The sequence below is a fragment of the Ceratotherium simum genome, chromosome 7 (genome assembly GCF_057802395.1).
Source record: "Ceratotherium simum simum isolate JZ-2026a chromosome 7, ASM5780239v1, whole genome shotgun sequence".
Taxonomy (NCBI): domain Eukaryota; kingdom Metazoa; phylum Chordata; class Mammalia; order Perissodactyla; family Rhinocerotidae; genus Ceratotherium; species Ceratotherium simum.
In genome coordinates this window covers 61,585,461-61,607,797 of record NC_141906.1, presented here as the reverse complement: position 1 = coordinate 61,607,797, position 22,337 = coordinate 61,585,461, and the positions used below count along the sequence as shown (strand labels likewise).

Genomic DNA, 22,337 nt, shown 5'->3' with positions numbered 1-22,337 from the left:
TGGTACATTATGCACCTATGATAACAAACAATGGGTCTTTGGTATCAGCTTTTTGATTCTGGGTGTTTGGGGAATTTTATTTTCAATGGTTCACTTTTGACTTTGTTAGTCTGGATCAAGGCTGACTTTACGTTAGTCCAAATCTCTTAAAATATATGGTTGATGATGCCCCATTACAATAAATAAGGAGAGCCACGTTGTCTATTCAGCAGCCTGGCCTCCAATCATTCAAAGAGGAGCACAGAGCAGAGACAGCACTACTACTCAAACACCACCTACAATGCAGGTATAACTTGAGGGTCACACACATGTCTTTGAAACCCAATATCTGTATATATTAGCACATTGCAGAAATTGCTGCTAACTAACCTCCCTCGTTGTCACAGTATACCAAAACTAAAATTTTAAATTATTGGTTGTGAAAATTTGAGGTTGGTCATCAACCTCAAATCACTTAAGGTTGTATTTATTATTGAAGTTGCCATAAAGAAGTCAAAAATTTTGTTTTTAATATTAATGAGAAAATTCTTCATTTTTATTAATTGGAGATATTATAAATCCATTGAAAAATTTACAAATAAAATTAAAATGTGACTTACTCTTGTATGTATTTGGTGCACATTTTAAAATTATATTAAAGTAATTGCTCAACTTCAAATAATGCTCAAAGTGTTTAAAAATCCAACCTCCATTAACAAAACACTCAGCAAAATATGAATGGGAAGGAACTTCCTCAGTCTCATAAAGGGCAACTATGAAAAACCTACAGCTAACATCATACATAATGGTAAAGACTGAATGCTCTTCCCTTAACATTGTGAATGAGGCAAGGATGTCTGTTTTTACTACTTCTATTCAAGATTGTACTGGCGGTCTTAGGCTGTGCAATAAAGCAAGAAAAAGAAATAAAAGCCACACAGATTGGAAAGGAAGAGGTAAAGCTGTCTTTATTTGCAGGCAACATGATCACCTATAGAAAGTCTTATAGAATTACAAAAGAGCTACTAGAACTAATAATTGAGTGTAGCAATGTTGCAGGATACAAGATTAATATATAAAAATCAATTATATTTCTACATACTAGTGAACAACAATCTCGTGAACAACAATCTCAACTTGAAATTTTAAAAAGCACTTGCATTTATAATAGCATCAAAAAATATACAATATTTAAAGACAAATGTGACCAAACATGTTAAGAACTATACCTTGAAAACTATAAAATATTGTTGAAAGAAATTGGAAAAGACAAAAAAATTGAGACATGCAGTGCGTTAATAAATTAGAGGACTCAGTATTGTTAAAATATCAATTCTTCTCAAATTGATCTGTAGATTCAGTGAAATCTCAATCAAAATTTTAGCATTCTTTTTTTGTATTGATTCATAAACTGATTCTAAAATTCATCTGAATATATAAAGTACCTGAAATAGTCAAAACAATTTTGAAAACAAAAAATAAAGTTGATAGACATATACTACCTGGTTTTAAAATTGCTGCAAACCTACAGTAATCAAAGTCATGTGGAATTGGCACAAAAACGCCATTTATATCAGTGGAATGGAAAAAAGAGTCCAGAAATAGATTCAATTGGTTTTCTACAAAGGTACCAAGACAATTCAATGAGGAAGGGAAAATCTTTTCAATAAATAGTACTGGAAAAATACCCCCAAAAATGAACCTCAAAAGTTACTCCACATAGTATGCAAAAATTAACTTGAAATGTATTATAGACCCAAATGTAAAAGTTAAAACTATAATAGTTCTAGAAGAAAACACAGGAGAAAATCTTATGGTCTTTGGTTTGTTAAAGTGTTCTTAAATATGACACAAAAAGTATGAAGTGAAAAAGAAAAAATTTAGTAAACTGGACTTCATCAAAATAAAAAACTTTTGCTCTTTAAAAGACACTGCTATGAAAATGAAACAGCAAGCCACAAACTGGGAGAAAATCTTTGCAAAATTTTCATCACCCAAAGGACTTTATTTAGAATATTAAAATATCTCTTATAAACCAATCATAAGAAAACTCATTAAAAATAGTCAAAATACAAAGACAATACTAAGAAGGAAAACTACAGACCAACATCCCTGATGAACATGGATGCAAAAATCCTCAACAAAATATTGGCAAACCAAATACAGCAATACATTAAAAAGATCATACACCGTGATCAAGTGGGATTTATACCAGGGACACAGGGATGGTTCAACATCTACAAATCAATCAGTGTGATACACCACGTTAACAAAACAAGGAATAAAAACCATATGATCATCTCAGTAGGTGCAGAGAAAGCATTTGACAAGATCCAGTGTCCATTTATGATAAAAACTCTCAACAAAATGGGTATAGAAGGAAAATACTTTAACATAATAGAGGCCATATACGACAAACCCACAGCCAACATCACACTCAAGGAGGAAAAACTGAAAGCCATCCCTCTGAAAACAGGAACAAGACAAGGGTGCCCACTCTCGCCACTCTTATTCAACACAGTACACAGGAGGTTCTGGCCAGAGCAATTAGGCAAAAAAGAGGAATAAAAGGAATCCTAATAGGCAACGAAGAAGTGAAACTCTCGCTGTTTGCAGATGACATGATCTTATATATAGAAAACCCTAAAGAATCCATTGGAAAACTATTAGAAATAGTCAACAACTACAGCAAAGTTGCATGGTACAAAATCAACTCACAGAAATCAGTTGCGTTTCTATATACCAACAATGAACTAACAGAAAGAGAACTCAAGAAGAAAATTCCATTTAGAATTGCAACAAAAAGAATAAAATATCTAGGAATAAATTTAACCAAGGAAGTGAAAGACCTATACAATGAAAACTATAAGACATTATTGAGTGAAATCAATGATGACATAAAGAAATGGAAAAATACTCTGTGCACTTGGATTGGAAGAATAAACGTAGTTAAAATGTCCATACTACCTAAAGCAATCTACAGATTCAATGCAATCCCAATCAGAATCCCAAGGACATTCTTCACAGAAATAGAACAAAGAATACTAACATTCACATGGAGCAACAAAAGACTCCAAATAACTAAAGCAATCCTGAGAAAAAAGAAGAAAGCTGGAGGCATCACAATCCCTGACTTTAAAACATACTACAAATCGATAGTAATTAAAACAGCATGGTACTGGTACAAAAACAGCCACACAGATCAGTGGAACAGAATTGAAAGCCCAGAAATAAAACCTCACATCTACGGGCAGCTAATCTTTGACAAAGGAGCTAAGAACATACAGTGGAGAAAGGAAAGTGTCTTCAATAAATGGTGCTGGGAAAACTGGACAGCCACTTGCAAAAGAATGAAAGTAGACCATCTTCTTTCGCCATATGCAAAAATTAACTCAAAATGGATCAAAGACCTGAAGGTGAGACCTGAAACTATGAAACTCTTGGAGGAAAATATAGGTAGTACACTGTTCATCATCAGCCATGAAGGGATATTTTCGAATTCCATGTCTACTCAGACAAGGGAAACAAAAGAAAAAATAAACAAGTGGGATTTCATCAGATTAAAGAGCTTCTAAAAGGCAAATGAAACCAGGATCAAAATGAATAGGCAACCCACCAGCTGGGAAAAAATATTTGCAAACCATATATCCGACAAGGGATTAATCTCCATAATATATAAAGAACTCACACAACTGAACAACAAAAAATCAACCCAATGAAAAAATGGGCAGAGGAAATGAACAGACACTTCTCCAAAGAAGATATACAGATGGCCAATGGGCACATGAAAAGATGCTCAACATCACTAAATATCAGGGAAATGCAAATCCAAACCACACTAAGATATCCTCTTACACCCGTTAGAATGGCTTTAATCACCAAGACAAAAAAACAACAAATATTGGAGAGGCTGTGGAGAAATGGGAACCCTAAATCACTGCTGGTGGGAATGCAAACTGGGGCAGCCTCTATGGAAAACAGTATGGAGATTGCTCAAAAAATTAAAAATAGAAATACCTATGATCCAGCTATCCCACTACTGGGTATCTACCCAACGAACCTGAAATCAACAATCCAAAGAGGCTTATGCACCCCTATGTTCATCACAGCATTATTTGCTATAGCCAAGGCATGGAAGCAACCCAAGTGTCCCTCGACTGATGATTGGATAAAGAAGATGCAGTATATATATACCATGGAATACTAGTCAGCCATAAAAAAAGACAAATCGTCCCATTTGCAACAACATGGATGGACCTGGAGGGTATTATGTTAAGCAAAATAAGCGAGAAAGACAAAGACAAACACTGCGTGATTTCACTCATATGTGCAAGATGAACCAACACACAGACAGATAGAACTGCTTGGTGGTTACCAGGGGCAAGGGGGGTGGGCCCAAGGAGTGGAGGGATTCATTTATAAGGTGACTGACAAATGATAATGTACAACAAAAATTTCACAAAAAAGAAAAGAAAAAAAATAGTCAAAATAATTGAACAAACACTTTAACAAAAAAGCTATATGGATGACGAGCACTTGAAAAGCTCATCATGAGAGAGCTCATCATTAGAGAAATACAAATTAAAATCACAATGAGATATCACTACACACCCACTACAATGGTTAAAATAAAAAAGACTGACAATATCAAGTGTTGGTGAGAATATAAAGCAACTGGAATTCTCATATGCTGCTGGTGGAAATGTAAAATGGTACAACCACTTTGAAAACCAGTTTGGAAGTTTCTTAAAAAGTTGTACATATACCTACAATCTGATCCAACCATTCCACTCCTGGATATTTACTCAAGAGAAATGAAAATATATTCTATACAAAGATTTATACATGAACATTCATGGCAGCTTTATTTGTAATAGCCAAAAACAGGAAACAACTCAAATGTCCATCAACAATTGAATGGATAAACAAATTATGATATCCACATGATGAAATACTATTCAACAATGAAAAGGAACAAGCTATTGATACACGCAATGGCATGAATGAATCTCATAATTATTATTGTAAGGTGAAAGAAGCATGACCAAAGAAAAGTATATGCTGAATGATTCCATTTATATAAAATTCTAGGAAATGCAAACTAATCTATAGCAACAAAACTCAGATTCAGTGGTTGCCTGAGTCTGGGTTGGGAGAAGAGAAGAATGGATTATGAAAGGGCACAAGAAAAGTTTTTGTGATGGTATATGTATTCATTATCTAGATTGTAGTGATGATAATGGTATAATATGTATAAATATGTCAAAACTCATCAGATTTTATGCTTTGAATATGTGCAATTTATTGTATGGAAAGTATGGCTCAGTAAAGCTGGAAAAAAAATAATGCGTTGTCAGTCATTGCTGTTTTTATTCTTCCCTCTTTGTTCACAAATTATATAAGGTTAGCAATCCAAGTTTGCATATTCTTGATCCAACATTTCAAAATTTTATACTTAAAGTGTTTGATATAGTTATATAAAGTTAAAGTTATATTTAAAGTGTCTAAATGTGGTTTAATAATATTTTACCATTAAAAGTTACTTTAGAAAATGTGAAAAATATTTTAAAATATTAAATATATTTCTGACCACTCAGGAACAACAGCTGCTATTTTCATTTTCAGACTTTTTCATGTATATGTAAAAATAATAGTTTTTAAACATTGGGATTATATTACATGTAATGTTTTGTATCTTGATTTTAATTTTACATTACATTACAAGCATTTTTTATATGTAGTTACATAATTTTCAAAAATGCAATTTTTCTTTTGTGTGATAGATATTACTCTGTATGGATATACCATAATTTATTTAGCTTTTCCTGTTTGGGGACATTTAGGTTGTTCTCAAGTTTGCACTAATATATATAATGCTGTATTGAATATCTTTGTATGTGTGTGTGTTAAACCATGTCCATATTTTTTAGTATAGATTCTTAAAAATGGATTAATGATTATAGAATATGAATATATTTAGGATTCCTGATGCATGGTGCCAAACTATTTTTGAGGAATATTGTACCAACTTACATCCCATTGGAAGTATATAAAATTATATGAGAGAGCCTATCTTACTATATTTCCAAAGTATTGAATCTTATAGAGCTTTTAAATTTTAAACAGCATTTTTTCCCCTCACTGTTTAAGAAAACAAGGAAATTCCTTGAAGGAAATTATTATTTTGACATGACATCCTACTTAAAATGTATGAGTGAGCTGTGCAGAAAAGTAACAATGAAAGTATCACTTTTATAAGACGAGTAGTGTCATATTCATTAACTTTGCATTACACTGTAATTCATATATTTCTTTGTTAATCTCACAATTTTCCTTTTGCTAATATACAAATTATCTGCCATAAATAGTCTGTGATTCTGGTAGACAAATGAGTAAAACTTTTGTAAGATTTTTAAGGCTTAGCTTGTGAAATGTTGTGAAATTCATTTTTCTTTTTTGCTTAATGTTTTATTAAAGGTTTCCAGCAGAAATTGTCATCTGGTGAGAAGTGACAATTACTTAGCCACAAACATCAAGTATAATTTTATAGACTACGGTTAGTTAAAACCACGAAGAGTCATTCTAGGATCCGCAGTCCAGATAGATTTCCTGTTTTTTAACTGTGTTATGTCAGGGACAAAACTAAGACACAGGTCAAGTGCTAAGGCCTTTTCATTTTTGTGCGCTCTATAGAATGCTGAGTCTTCTGGGTCTTTATTTGATAATTCAGACCTTTACCAAGTGACTGATGTGTCCCTGCTGGTCCAGCACCAATGAATGGTCTAGCCTCAGACAGTCTGTGAGGCAAGCCCTCAAAAGAATTCAGACAGGGCCAAGGTCCATAGGTCCAGCATTAGATCAGCTTTCAGTGGGATATTTGGAAAGAAAAATGGTAAAGAAGCAGACAAAAATTTATACTATTTGAGGTCAAAGAGTGAACAAATATGCTATGAATGAGGTCCACAGGAACCTGCTCAGAGAAGTTATCTAAAATGTGATTTAAAAGTAAATAATGTGCATATTCATTAGACATTGCAGTATATGTTATAAAAATCTGTTGAAATGATGAAGAGTAGTATTGAAGGGACAAGTGCAAATATCTTATCCCTGGTGTCTTTCACGGTGCTTGTCACTTTGCAGGTGCTTAATACATGTTTGCTGAATGAACAAATGGTTGTTATCTTGGAGTTCAGAAAAAAGATGGAGAATAAAACAACAACAAAGGAGAGATACCTTGGATTTGGGTGTTACTCTCAGAATAGCCTTAGATGATTTTCTGTGTAAAGAATGAAGAGATGAGCAGTGAAGATGAGCAGTCTGAGTTTTCCTTGAAATTTTAATAAATCATATTTGAGCCTTTGTCAAACCTCTTCCTCTCAGTATTTCCGTCCTTTCTCATATAGACTTACAGAGGAGATTTGGTAGAGGGGGTATAATGATGCCTTGCTTATCAAAGGAAGGAGGTCTCAGACGCTCCAGCCCTGCGAGTAAATAAGAGATCAAGGAATTGGATTGTCTAGATCCAATTTTTACCAAAATCAGGGGCCAGAGAAAAAAAGGAACCTTAGAAAGTCTGACCTAGTTAGGTTTACATTTCAAGGAAAAATGAGCGAGTAGTATAACTGTCAAGCTTTTAAGGCTGCTTGTAAGTTTGAAATTTTTCTATGATGTTATTTTAACTCCCCATATGCCTTTCTTCTTTTGAAAGCTGTAAAATTTGTCACAAACACTCAGAGTCATTTTCCGGCACTGAGACAAGGAAGGGAGGGAGAAAACAATGACACTGTTTTCAGGATCAAAGAAGGAAGAAAACTCAGGCTGGCAAATGAGAGGTGATGCCAGAAGAAAGCTAGGATCAGACTTGGCTCCTCTGGGAGAAAGGATGAATGAAGGGGCCAGCCTGGCTAGGAGACATGTCCTCAGAAGTTTACATTAGCAGGAGAACCTTGCCACCAAAGGCACTGCTAGTTTCTGGGTAGGAATAGATAAGTGTACGTTACAGTGGAAAAGAAAAAATTATTAGTTTTTTCCATCAGATACTGATATGTTCTCTAAGACCACGAACTTTCCTTTCCCAAAAATATCTTCTTATTATTCCACACTGATTTTGCAACTTTCTCATTATTAACGCCCTGCAGCAGAGCAGCATGCAAGCCGTGGGTGATTTCCTGAGCGCAAATCCTGTCCCCACCTATTACCAGATAAGTTAACATGTCTATTTGTTTCCTTATATATAAAATTAAGAGCAAAAAAAAGAAAAATAATAGCACCTTCTATCTGGGTTTGCTGTGAGGATTCAGTGAAATAGTACCTATAAAGCTCTTAGCAGGCTACCTGGCCTAGAGCAGGTGGTTGCTAAATGCTATTGTTGTTACTAATCCAGTTGTACAAGTATCTCAGTATTGGGCATAGAGTCCCCAGGGGCTCACTGGCTTTGTCAGTGAGAGGTTAACTCAAACTTAGAGTAGAGTGGCAGAGCCTGCTGGATGTTTATTGCATCAGACATCTCTTAGGTGCTGCTTGAGTTCTTTCAGCCTCCTGTATCTCCAGGGCTTCGGCCTCTTGTTTGGGCCGAGCTGCTGCTGCAGTATCACCTGTGCATGTACTCTGACTTCATGCAGATGCCATGTGATGGTGACTCCCCTTGTGCTCATGTCACACGCCGACTGACTCCCTCACTGAGGCTTCCCTATAAACGCCAAGGCATGAGACGTGATGGGACCCCTTCAGTGCCCATGCAAAGAGCTGGAATTGAAAGGAAGTTAATGCCTCTTGGGGTTAATCTCAACTGATAGGAGATAGGAACCAGTGGTCGAATTTCTCCTCCTTCCTCACCTAGACAGACTGTTCTGAGATGCGGTCATTCACACTCCTCTCTGAGGACTGCCCTATAAAATCAAGCAGTCAGTTGTGCTTGAAACCAAGTGATGGCCAGCTCAGTAAAGACCCTGATATTGGCTCCCCCCTTTCTCTGCCTCATTCTCCCTCTTCTCACTTCTTCCCTGGCTTTATCCTCCCTGGTAAATAGAAGCACAGAAACTTCTGCCTCAGGCTCTGCTTTCCGGGGAACCCAGGCTAAGACATTTATCACATCTGTCACTACTTCTTCTATATAAGATAGTACTTTTAATTTTTTGGCTAAGCATATGGCTACCCAGAGTAAACACTATAGTTGGCAACCTCTCTCACAGCTACACTTGGTCATACGACTAAGTTCTGACCAATGAATAATATTATTTATATATATAATATTATAATAATAATGTATATTACATTACAATAATTATAATAATACATAATATATATAATGTATAATTATATATAACATCTAATATAAATGTATTTTATGTGTGTGTGTATGTGTGTATATATATATATGTATGCAATCTGGGAAGTGTCCTTAAAAAATGGGAGTGCCCTTCTCCTTTTCTTTACTCCTTCCTCCTGGCTTTAATGTGAACACGATGGCTAGAGCCGGGGCAGCCACCTTTGGCTATGAGGTGGAAGTCACACGTTGAAAATGGCAGAGCATGAAGACAACAGGAGCTGGGGCTCCTGACGACTGAGCAGGCACCACACCAGCTCTAGACTGCCTACCTGGATATCATTTTGACAGAGAAATGAATTTCTGTCTTTTTAAAGCCACTATTAATTTGGGCTCTCTGACACTCTCTGCTGAGCTTAATTCTAACTGGTCAAGTGAAAAATTGACTTTCTATATGAATAAAATGAAGGGAAAGGAAGAAAAAATAGCATCAAGTATCATTTTATATGCATTACATGGCAGCAATGGATCCAAAGGCCAATGTTTTTACCATTACGTTATACCATCTCTTGTAAATTTAGATTATACAAGCCAAATGTCCAGTGACCTGATCACCTTCGAGTTAACAGAATATTGACATTCCAGACTAGCATAAAACACACAAATGCTTCCCATTCAGAAACCTGGCCTGTCAGTGCTTCTCATCTGCATTAATACATGGTGTTAATTACAATAGTAATATTTACTGTGGATCAGGCTCTGGATTCCACTTAGGAGGCTTACCAGCATCCTGGATTAAGACAGTGGTAGGCAGTAAAGTTAGAGAGGAGGGGTGGTCTAGAAGACTCTTTAAGAGATAATATTAGTAGGACTTGGTGACTGATGGAATGTGGGGGTTGAATGAGCTCAGGATTATTCTCAGGTTTCTATGATGGATGTCTGATTAGAATATGGTTTCACAAATTGAGATGAACATATATAGAAGGAAGCAAAGGAGGAGGGAGAAGAGGAGGGGAAGGAGGAGGCTCAGTGGAGATGATGGATGCAGTCCTGGGCATGTTGAGTTTGAGATATTCCTGGGCACTAAGGAGAGATGCCGAGCAGGAAATTAATATATGAGCCTGGAACTCAGGGAAGAGGGCTTAGCTAGAGCACTTTTCAAATTATTTTGTAATTTTCTGCTTGTGACATCGCTCCTCCCAGGAGACTGAGTTTCTTGGGGGAGAAGTAGTCTTGCTAATCCTGTGTTCCCAGCACCTAGAACAGAGCCTACAACGTAGCCAATGCTCAATAAATGTTTGCTCAGTGATTAAGTGACAGATTAAATAAATGAATAAATGAATTTCAATCAGTCAAAAAAGGGACACATTTTGTCCTCTCAAATTGAAACCCCAATATATATTCCAATGGAAACACGATTACAAACCTCAGTTGGTTGCACAGTACCATTGGTCCAGCTACATTATGTTTTAGTAAGCTTCTGCAGGCTAGCCTCAGAATTGAACCACCCTTCAAGATCATTTCCACAGGAGAAAGAAAAACACCTTTCCACAAGAAAAACAGCTTTCAAATTCCAAAGTAGTTCACACCATGCCTTTGAACCAAAAAGTCCTTCACTAGTTGGGGATGTCACTCTTTTACGTTTCCCCTGAAGAATTGACTCTAATGCCCTGGACGTGCATCCTGGAAGCCATCAGGTCTACCACACATCTCCGAGTAGGTCAGAGCATTGGGAGGTCACTACCTCAATGCTTCAGTGCCACTCTAGTCACTCTCCTTTGAAATAAGGTCACTACAATGTCCAACGAAGGAGTGTTAAGGAAGGGAACAGAGGCACAGCCCAGTGCCTTGAAAAGGACTCCAGAGACTCTTGATTGGACTAGATCAAGGATGCTACTGGATTTGAAGAGGGCCTAGAGTCATCCCCTTTTTTTACACATTATCAGCAACAGCTAGACATTTATCAGTAGCAGCCAACTCTGATTCAGACAGTCCCTCTTACTTTTCTGTAATCATTACACTTATATATTAATTTGAGTAAATAAGCATTCATACATTCACTTACTAAATTATTAAATTTCATATTACGTAAAGCAATCTATAGTGCAAGTGGCTTTTGAATTGTTTCAAGTAATGGCTGTTGTATCAGCCAGGGTTCTCCAGAGAAACAGAACCAATAGGATATATAGAGACATATATAAGACATTTATTATGGGAATTGGCTTGCACAGTTATGGAGGTCAAGAAGTCCCACAATCTGCCTTCTGCAAGCTAGAGACCCAGGAAATCCAGTGGTATAATTCAGGCTGAGTCCGAAGGCCCAAGAATCAGGGGAGCTGATGGTGTGACTCCCAGTCTGAGGTCAAAGGCCTGAGAACCCAGGGACTGCTGGTTTAAGTCCCGGAGTCTGCAGGCCCGAGAACCAGGAGCTTCAATGTTTGAGCACAGGAAAAGATGGACCCTTCTTCTCACCTTTTTGTTCCATTTGGGCCCCCAAGGGATTGGGTGATTCACCCACACTGGTGAAGTCAGATCTCTTCCCTCAGTCTAGTAGATCAAATGCTAACCTCTTCCAGAAACACCCTCAAAGACACACCCAGAAACCATTTTTTAGCAGCTATCTGGGCATCCCATAAACCAGTCAAGTTGACACATAAAAACTATCACAGTTGTATTTCAGGAAATAACTGGCAGAGTCACAAAGTAAATTAGCCCAGATGACAACTTAGTCATTTTAATACGGAACCATGCCTAGATATTGTATACCACTAGTGTTGCCAAAAACAACATTTGAGGAATATCAATGATTTTCTTTGCACTTAATAAATGCTTCGTATTGATACTCAGAGTTGAGTACACCAAATTGAGAGCAGCAGGTGTGTTGTAAATAACATTAAATTTGGAGTCAGGAAACCTAGATTTTAGTCCCACGCTAACTTCTTGGGTGATTTCATTCATCCATTCAACAAACATTTATTGAACACCTTATAATGTTCTGGACACTGTGCTAAGTGCTAGGGCACAGGAGTGAAAAGAAGTTGACATTGTCTCCACATTTATAGACTCATTGTCTAATAGGACAGACATCAATTTTTTTAAAAAATCTATGCATTAATAATACAACTGCTATTAAGTACTACAACAAAAAGTTACACAGAAATTGTACCAGGGTGGCAGAGTGGTCAGTCCAGGCTTGATTATGATTGAGACACGAAGGATGATTAGGTGTCAGCTAGGTGAATGAGGCAGAGAGAACTGCATATGCAAAGTCCCAGTAGCCTAGATGGGATAGCAGGCGTATTTTAGGAATTTTAACAGGCCACAATGGCTTGAGCTTGGAGAATAAGTGTAAACCAGTGACCAGCAATGGGAAGTCAACAAATGGGTCTGAGGGTGGGGTGTGCAGGAGATGAAAATGAGATGTATTTGTAGTTCAACAAATTAACTGTGGGTTCAGTATTGAGAACTAATTGCAGGAGGCACAAGTTGGCATGAGAAGACTAGGTCGGAGGCTATTGCTGGAGCCCAGAAGAGATAAGTGTTATATAACCTAGGTGGGAGTGGTATGGATATGAAAAAGTGGACAGAGGCAAGAGGAGGTAAAAGCAATAGGATTAAGGAATAAGTTGGCTATGAAGGAGATGAAGGAGAGGGATGTGTGAGGGATGGCTCCTAAATTCCTACCCGAGATAGGGAACAACGGAAACATACTAGATTTGAACAAGACAAACTCCACTTAGTTTCTGTTTCTGCAAAATAAGAGGCAAACTTTTCTTTAAAGTCCTGTCCAGTTCTAAAATTGTATGCTTGTATTATGTAATTAAATCATCTTTTGAAAATGTGTCCTAATTGCAGTAAAACATTCCCTATAGGTAAATGATTTAGTTACCTATTGTTACATAAAAAATTACCCTGGGGGCCGGCCTGTGGCACAAGCGGTTAAATGCGCGCTCCACTGCGGGGGCCCGGGGTTCGCTGGTTCGGATCCTGGGCACGCACCGATGCACCGCTGGGCAAGCCATGCTGTGGCAGTGTCCCATATAAAGTGGAGGAAGATGGGCATGGATGTTAGCCCATGGCCAGTCTTCCTCAGCAAAAAGAGGAGGATTGGCAGATGTTAGCTCAGAGCTGATCTTCCTCACAAAAAAAAAAATTACCCTGAACCTTAGTGACTTAAAACAACAGACATTTGTCATCTCACAATTTCTGTGGGCCAGGGATTCAGGAGCAGCTTGGCTGAGTGGTTCTGGCTCAGGGTCTCTCAGGGGGTAGCATTCAGGATGCAGGCAGGGGCTGCAGTCATCTGAGGGCTTGACTGGGGCTGGAAGATTCACTGCTTCCACAGTGGCTCCCTCACACAGCTGTTAGCAGAAGGTCTCAGGGCCTCACTGGCTCTTGACAGGAGGCCTCCATTTCTTACCACATGGCCATCTCCATAGACTGCTTGAGTGGCCTCATAACATGGCATCTTACCCCAAAGCAAGTGATCCAAAGAGAGCCAATGAGGAAGAAGCTGCAGAGCCTTTTATGATCTAGTCTTAGAAGTCATACACTGTCAATTCCACTTTATTCTATTTGTTAGAAACAAATCACTAAATCCAGCCCATACTCCTGGGGAGGGGAATTAGGCACCATCTCTTGAAGGGAGGAGTATCAAATAATTTGTGGATATATTTTAAAACTACCACAGTAAAGTTTAAATCTTATACACCTGACACTTTGAAAAGTGCTGGGCACCTTTCCTTGATAGTAAATAACACTGTTGTATAGATTCAACTAAATTAAAATAAAATAAAAGTGTTATAAACTAGAAAACAGCTGCCTAGAATACTCAGTGTTAAAGTTCAGGGCAAATATTTATGCATTTATTTATTTATCTCTGCAATGAGGCAAGGACAGTCTAACAATGTATAAAGCTTTTGAATCATAAACTAATGGACATTTGGGTCAAAAATTATGAAATATTATGGTAAGTCATTCTCTGTACATAAATGTTTGCTACATATGTTGGAAAATACATAATTAATTCTAGAAACTACACAGTATTATGTATGAGAATCAAATATTTTATATGTGAATCAGAGTCAGAGTTGAAGAATTTTAGAGCTTGAAGAAAACTTACAGATGGTCTGTTTAATCCAGCTCTTTTATTTAATAGATGACAAAACTGGGAGTCCACAAAAAAAAAAAAAAGAAAAAAAAAAAACATTTTGCTAGAGCTCTCCCACAGTGGCAAGAAGCCACTTTTGATGGGCGGCCATTTCACAATAACATTGGAGGGGTATTCAAGACTCTTTGAGGTCCTCTTCCAGTCCTGAAAATCTATGATGTCTTAAAACAATCTCTGGGAAGGGCACAATAGGTGTAACATTCCCCCTCTTTTAACATTGTTTGCAAGTAAGTTACAGAATAGTCCACTGGATCTTTCAAGGTCAGTTAGCAACTTGTTAGTAGGAATTGGGAATGAAGCCAAGGTTATAGATTCCCTCATTTAGACTCTTTCCACTCGGTTTATTACTTACCTCTGAAATTTTATTGCCGTTTATCACAAACTAAATTGGCAGAGGGGATTAAGTAATAAATTTTACCCTGTCTTTGTTAAGACTAATATGCTCATATCTGTGAACACATTATGAATTATGTACTTATGTAATTTGATCTTAGATAGGGAGAGAATAAAGGTAGGAATAGACTTGTGGTTTCCTGACTCTTAGTTTAGGTACATTAGCCATCAAACCTCTATTGACTGTACTGAAATTTTATAGCTTATATCAGCAATTAAATTTGTATAGCTCACTAAGTATACAAAGCAGATGATAAGATAGTTTTGTTTACTTTGTCTATTTTTACTGAGGGCCACTATGTTGGTGAACACATTGTGAGTACGTACTTAAATATGCAAGATAGTGTGACTAGTATGAAATATCATGGTTTATAATAGGAAATTTTCTTTTGCATTTCTATTTCTTTCTACGTATAAATTTTAAAAATAGTGATTTTACATTTTTATAGCTTTTTAAAAATAGTTAATAAAATTTTTAATGGAAAAACGTTTTAGTATATTACGATGCTTCAAATTAATATCTAATACTGTAGCAAAGTCCTTGGCTTGAACAAAATTATATTTTCCAAAGACATAGTTGGAAATGAAAGGCCTGTCTTAGCATATCTGTGTTCATTTATTTAACAGGTATTTATTGGATGTCTCATTTGCCATAGTTATTATAGTTCATATATTTCCAGTTACTGAATATACATTTGTTCCTAGATTGCCCATAGACACTTAAAAGTCAGCATCTTCCTAACATGCTTGATTATCTTGATCTCTTAGTTCTACTTCTTTTATACTCCCCATTTATCTTAATGGTACCCATTGGAAACCCTGAAATTATTTTCACATCTTCTTTTCTCTTACTCCTCAAAGTCTATCTCCAAATCTTTTAAAAGATTCTATTTCTTCTTTTTCATCCTCACAATCTCCGAAATTCAGTCCTTCATCCTCTTGCATGAACCTTTATGGCAAATCTGTCTATCTAAGGCGTCCCTGATGATCTCACTGTCCACTCTGTCACTGAACTTCTCTCTCCAGTAATCCACGTGGCTGCCAGTTACTTTACTAACATAAATCAGGTCACATTATTCCTCCTCTTAATACCTCTTATGGCTTCTTATTACCTCAGGGATGAAGGACCAATTCTGAACTTCCCAAAGGGATCTCAACTTACCTTTCTGAAACTTCTGGTGACAAACACCCTTATGTCTAAACATCAACCCCATCTTTCTACTCAGTCTCCAAAGCTGATTGCCTTTCCCCACTCTTTCTCTTAGGGAACTTCTACTCATTCCTTGACTCTCCCCTCCTCTGTGTGGCTTTTTCTTCTCTAGGCAGAGTGAAATGCCCTTTTTTCTGTCTCCCTTAACACTACGTGTCTATCTTTATTATAGCTCAGATAGCACAGCATTGTTTGTTTGCCTTACCCGTTACTGAAACTGGAGGGCAGGGACCAAGTCTTATTCAAACTAGCAAAGGGCTAGAACTCAATGTTTATTCTAGATTGAAAAACTTCCATTTATAAACCATACTTGCAAAAATGAATTTTATTCATTTTCAAGAAGGACTTTTATATGTGCTAGTGAGAAAAATGCTATGCACTATTACTGGAATTCCAGAAATCAGAATTATCCAATATATTGTGGTGGAGTAGATTAGGATTGTAGCATAGAAGACTTAGTAATAGATTATAATAGATTTGTTTTAGTCTTTCTTTTTTTATGCATGTTATGTGCTACATATAAAAATTTTTTTGTAACTAGTGATATCATCAGATTTTTTTTCAGAAAAAAATAGTTTCAGCAAATGTGTATGATTTTTTTCCCTTGAAATCTGAAATGTTGGAATAAACTGAAAAAGAAAATTATCAATGAAATCTCTAATGTTTCCTTTAAAGGTGCATATATTTGATGTAAGGAACAAAATAAAATAATGGCATATGTAGATTACATTTACAATCAACAGGAAACCTGACCTCTGACTATAAAATTGTCAACTCAGTTCATCACAATTCTTTTTTTTGTTTTTTTTTTGTGAGGAAGATCAGCCCTGAGCTAACATCCGTGCTAATCCTCCTCCCTTTTTGCTGAGGAAGACTGGCTCTGAGCTAACAACTATTGCCAATCCTCCTCTTTTTTTCCCCAAAGCCCCAGTAGATAGTTGTATGTCATAGTTGCACACCCTTCTAGTTGCTGTATGTGGGACTCGGCCTGAGCACGGCCGGAGAAGCGGTGCGGCGGTGCCCACCTGGGATCTGGGCCCCCGCCGCCAGCAGCGGAGCGCGCGCGCTTAACTGCTAAGGCACGGGCCCGCCCTCATCATAATTCTTCACAGAACAGCCTCACACTTAGGAAACAGTGGCTTTGCTGCTTTTGTGTAATTGATGACCCATATTGTAGTAAAACTCAAATAAATTGGTTTTTTATACACTGCAAAAGTAGTATAGAAAATACTGAAGAAAAGAATAAAGGAAAAAAAAAATGCCCATAGAAATACTATCCAGAGACAACTCTGGGTTTCAATCTTTCTTTTTTTCTAACACCTCATAGTTTTTTTTTTTTTAAACATAGATGTGATTATATTGCATGGATAGTTTCAAAACTTGTTTTGTTTTTTTTCCCCACTTAATACTATAAAAAAACACTTCTGTGATGTTATATACATTATACACACATTTAAAATTGTTACCTAAAATGCTACAGAGTAGTTATAGTTACTTTTAAGATAGTTTCCATAATTTTTATTTTTGCATCTTATGAATAATATTGTGATGTAGAGTTTATGAAGAAAGCTTTTGCTCTGTTTCAGATTATTTCATTCAGAAAGAATCCCAGATATGGGATTAAGGGTTCCAAGATTATGAACATTTTTATAGGTTGAATCACAGTGCCAAACTGCTTTCTAAACAAGTTGTTTCAGTTTACACTCCCACTCACAATGTCTGACAGTACCTTTGTTATCTCACCAGCCTTGCATATTATCTTTTACTCAAATATTTACTAATATGATAGCCAATTGAAATGTTACAATTTCTGGTCTGTTTGCTCTTGCAGAGTACAGGATAAAATCAAGGCTTTGAAGTCAAATATTACCAAGTTTGTTCATAGCTCTGCCACTTCCTAGCTGTGTTACATTGAGCAAATTACTTATCTACTTTGAGGCTCTCTTTATTCATCACTTTTAAAAAAAAGGTCAGTAATAATATTTGCCCCAAACACAAGGTTGCTGTAATTATTAACAGAATTAGTCATGTAAAAGCATTTTACACCAGTGCCTGGCACATGACAAACAACAGCGAATGCTTCATTTTCTCTTGCAAAAGTATGCTATATACTTTTGTTTGATTAGTGTACTATCTAGGAATTTACATAATATTTTGACTATCTTTATGCATGCAGCTTGTTGTGGAAGGCTGAACCTGGAAAATTCTTGCATCCCAGGGAGAAGGTAGGGAGCAATCTTTTAGCTAAAAAAACACACACACACACACCTGGTTCCCATCCTTGAGGAATTTGCATTCTAAAGGCCTTTGAGTTGAACTCTTGGGGCTTTTAATTGTTTAGAGAGGTCTCAAAGTGCAAGGGTGGAAACTTACTGAAGAGTACGCTTAGTGAAAACGATCTGGGGAGCGTTCCTGGAAAAGCTACTGTCTCAGGGAAGGCAAAATGCTAACGCAGGAAAGATATGAATTATTTGTTCTATAAAAGTTAAGCACAGTCGTGTTATTTGAATCTAAAGTTTGTTCATAAAATGTAAACTATATAAAGCACTGCAAACAGGACAAACTAGGCGAATCTGAGTTTGTGCACTTGCTGTTTGTATTCTTATAGCCAGTTTTGCTCTTTGAATCCTAGCAGGAAATACCGAGGAGAGGGAGCGTGGCGTAGACAATACAACAGTGACCACAAGTTTATCCACTCCCAGCCACTAACTAAAGTGAGTGGGCAAGAGTTAGGCTATGATCAAATGTCTAACTTTCTGTAAGTCCAGGATAATTTAGGTTTGGCTGCTGTTTGGGACTCCACTTCCAACATTTTCTTCTTAACCGACTCCAACTGCCAAAGAATGCAGTGGTCATAAAAAATTATCAAATATCCTTGTCTGGACAAAAATCTGCACTCTCGATTGGGCCCATATCCATCGAGGTTTTGGTGGAGTTTAAAAATTGCCCCTGAAAAAGCAAGTTTTTCTAGTGGAGTAAAACCTGATAAAATAACGTAAACGTTCTTTGTTGCATATATGAATTCCTCTAAGGTAGGCCCGTTTCTCTCTCCTGGTCCAGGATTTTCAAGCTGAACAGCCAAGAAACACGCTCGATTCGGTTCTGGATTCCCTCTGGGAAGAATGCCTCCTTGGGGGCGATGGAAACGCCCTCGGTGAGTTTCCCAGCACCAGCGGGAGTTTCAAGTTTCCACTCGCGGTGGGAGGCGGCGGGCCCACTCCGAGCTTTGGCTTGGGCGGCGCCGCTTCCTTTTCCAGCGGCTTCGCTCAAGCCCAGTCCTCCCTGGAAGGAGTCCCCCTGCCTCTGCGCTCGCCCAGCTCCCTCGGGGCTCCCGGGCCCGCAGCCCGGCCCTCGTGCGTCCCCGCCCCGGACGGCGACCCTCGGCAACGCCCCGCGCGGCGGGCGGCTGCAAGCCGAGGGGCGGGGCGGCCAGGGGCGGGGCGCGGGCGGCCCACGCGGCGGCAGCGTTGGCGCTCAGGCCGCGGCGCGAGGCCGGCCGGCCGGCAGGGGGCGGGGGGCGGGGGGCGCGGGGCAGCCCCGCCTTTCCCCCGAGGAGCCGCCGGGCGGCCATATTGCGGAGCTGTCTGCGGTGGCGGCGGCGCCTCTCTTCTCCGGCGGCCCAGCGCTCCCACCACCGCCTCTCCCTCCGTGCCGCAGCCGCGACGCCTGGCGCCACCGCGCAGCGCCCCAGCCACCCTCCGCGCGGGAAGGAGCCGCTCGCTCTCGGGGTAAGCCGCCGGCGCCCTCCCTTCCCCCCCGCCCCGCTCGCAGGCTCCGCCGGAGACGCTGAGGTGGCGGCGAGAAGTGGCGGGGGCCGTGCTGCCCGGTGGCGGCGCCGCGAGGGCCTCGCGCGCCTCAGCTCCCGCCCCGCGGGCCGCGGCGCTGCTGCCGAAACGGCCTGCCCGGCCAGGCCGCTCCCGGGGCCGGAGGGAGCCGCGGGGCCCGGCCCGAGTCGTGGCCGGAACATGCCGCCGCGCGTCTCTCCTCCCCCCGGGCGTGGGGTCCGCCTTCGGCGTCGGCCTCGGACCCCCCTGCGCCCTGGGCGACGACCGGGTTCCCGCCGCCTGGGCGCGGCCCCGGGCTCGGCCTGGCGCGTCCTTTCTGGGTAGTTTGAAAAGGCAGTTATTAAGCGTAGGAAGAATTACATTTTGCAGTGTAGGGAAGGAATTGATTAGAACTTCTCCCCGGGCTCCAGTTTGAAAGTAAGGGTGTTGAATTACTAGAGAGCGTGCGTTCCGCCCTAGTGGCAAAAGGGATGTTGCAGGACGGGGTTTGGGGTGCCGGCCACCCGCACCCGCGAGCCGAGGGCCGCGGCGCTACCTGCTGCTGCTGCAGGCGGCCTCGGAGCCTTGTAACTTTCTCGGGCCCTCGAGGCGGCCCGATTAGTATCTTAGACCCCAATAGACAAGATGAGTACATTACAGTCCCCCCTTCCTTTAAAGGGTTCTAAACTTAATTCCCGGGCTAACTTGGAAAGGGGGTTACTACATTAGTGTTTCAGTTTAAATAGAGCACCTGACTTCCTATCCAGATATGTCATGGTTCTTGAACTATTTCCAATATTTGGTATTTTTTCCCCTTAAGGAGTGGTTATTAATGAGGTTAGAAATGTGTTAAAAGTCCACTTCATGAAAGGTAGATTTTAAATACAGTTGAGATTTTGTAGAAGACATTTTAATGAGTCCTGTGGCGCTAAGACTGGCCTGATGTAAATGTAAAAGGGTAAGATAATAAGAGTTTATTTGATAAACGAGTACTTGGACGCAGACATTGCAATCTATTGTTTAGGGAGCATACATTTTTTAGAACACTAAATACTCTTATATTTCGAACGGAGCTCTGAATGAACAATTGCCCCATTCATTTTGCTGGATAAATAATGGCTTAAGCCATTTGCCAAAACAGCGTTATTAGATTTGAGAAGAGAGACTAATATTCAGGATTGCACTTTTTATTATTTTCAGGATTCCGTTTCTCTCACCATTGTGCTTTATCTTCCAGCAACTAATGATAATTTAGCACAAATGTGACAAAATGTAGACCACTCCCTTTGAAGTTAATAGTATGCTGTAAAAAGGATTTCACTTTGACATTGTTTCCTTGCTTAATCACTTTTTTATAGGATGGAATTTAGCAAACAGTTAATATATTATTAGTAAGGAATGAATAGATATGCATTGGCATTCTTTAGAGTTTTATTTAAATGAGACAGAATTTGATTATGGCATTTAGAAATGTTAAATTCTTGCCCTTGTGGATTATACATTGTTTTGTTGACTCCTATATCCCCACGCATGGAAGGGCATGTAAGAGAGGTTCAGAAATTAAATGTAAATAATTTTGGGGTGGGGAAAGTAGGTTGAGTCTGTCCTTTGTTTTGAACATTGTTACTGCTTAACTGGAAATTAAGTTGATTCTTCTTTTTCCTGTGGTGGTAAGAAATGACAGACTTTGCCGTTCTTTCTCTCTCTTGCTAACTCTGCGTAGTCTCAGGGAGGGGAACAAGGGTTGTTTCTTTATTGCTTCACCATTCCCAAGAGCAGAATTGGATTTTATTATTCATGTTTATCTTTGGCATGCTGTTGAAATGAAAGTCTTTATGTATTTTTATCTTAATTTCAATTCTCAATCCTTTAATATAATCTATGTATAGTCTAGTAGTCTGAAATGTTGAGTGATGGTGGGAGTCTTCTTTTTCATCCATTTTTAACTTAATGCATTTTAACTTACGCAATTTAAAAATGGCAAATTTTAACCAATATTTCCGAAAGACCAAAGCCTAAAAAAAAATGTGTTCTATGAAGGTTGTGAAGACTGAACTATGTTGGTGACGCATACCTGATAGGGTATAGGTAATATAATTTCATGCTACTGCTGTGAATCTGGGAGGTCAAGGAAGTCACCCTTTTTTGGATGGTCTGGACCTCCTGCAAACCAAGAGGTAGTGGGCACTGCTTAACTACCCTGATATTACCTCTGGGGTACTGGATTCAGTGGAACTAGATTGGGTTGCTCTAGACTTCACCCTTAATGGGTTATCTTAAGCATCATGGTGTTCCTGATGGCTAAAGGCCATTGGGGGAACTTCCCTAACTTCTGCAGCCAGTATCTGCTCACCTCTTCGGTGGTAAAAGTGTCCAGTCTGACCCCAGCGAGTTCCTCAAATTTCTAGCCTCTTGCAGGGAAATCCTGCCTTTCCTATTCATTTTAGTTCCTGGTATATTTCTCAGTATTAATTTATATTGAGCATATATTTTAAACCATTTTTAAAGACTGTAAAAGTAATACATTTTATGACAAAGTTAAAAAACCCAGAAGGA

The 22,337-nt window shown here is 38.9% G+C and overlaps 1 protein-coding gene across 2 annotated transcripts in view; it reads left to right on the top strand.

Moving 5' to 3' along the window:
* Nucleotides 1–19,572: 19,572 nt before the first annotated feature.
* Nucleotides 19,573–22,337, top strand: part of RDX (radixin) — an 80,808-nt gene continuing 78,043 nt past the window's right edge. Inside the window, exon 1 of one of the 2 annotated variants that reach the window (XM_004427356.3) lies at nucleotides 19,573–19,745. The gene's annotated coding sequence lies outside the window, so the exon portion shown is untranslated. The remainder of the gene's footprint in view (nucleotides 19,746–22,337) is intronic. The other variant, XM_004427357.3, reaches the window with a different exon arrangement.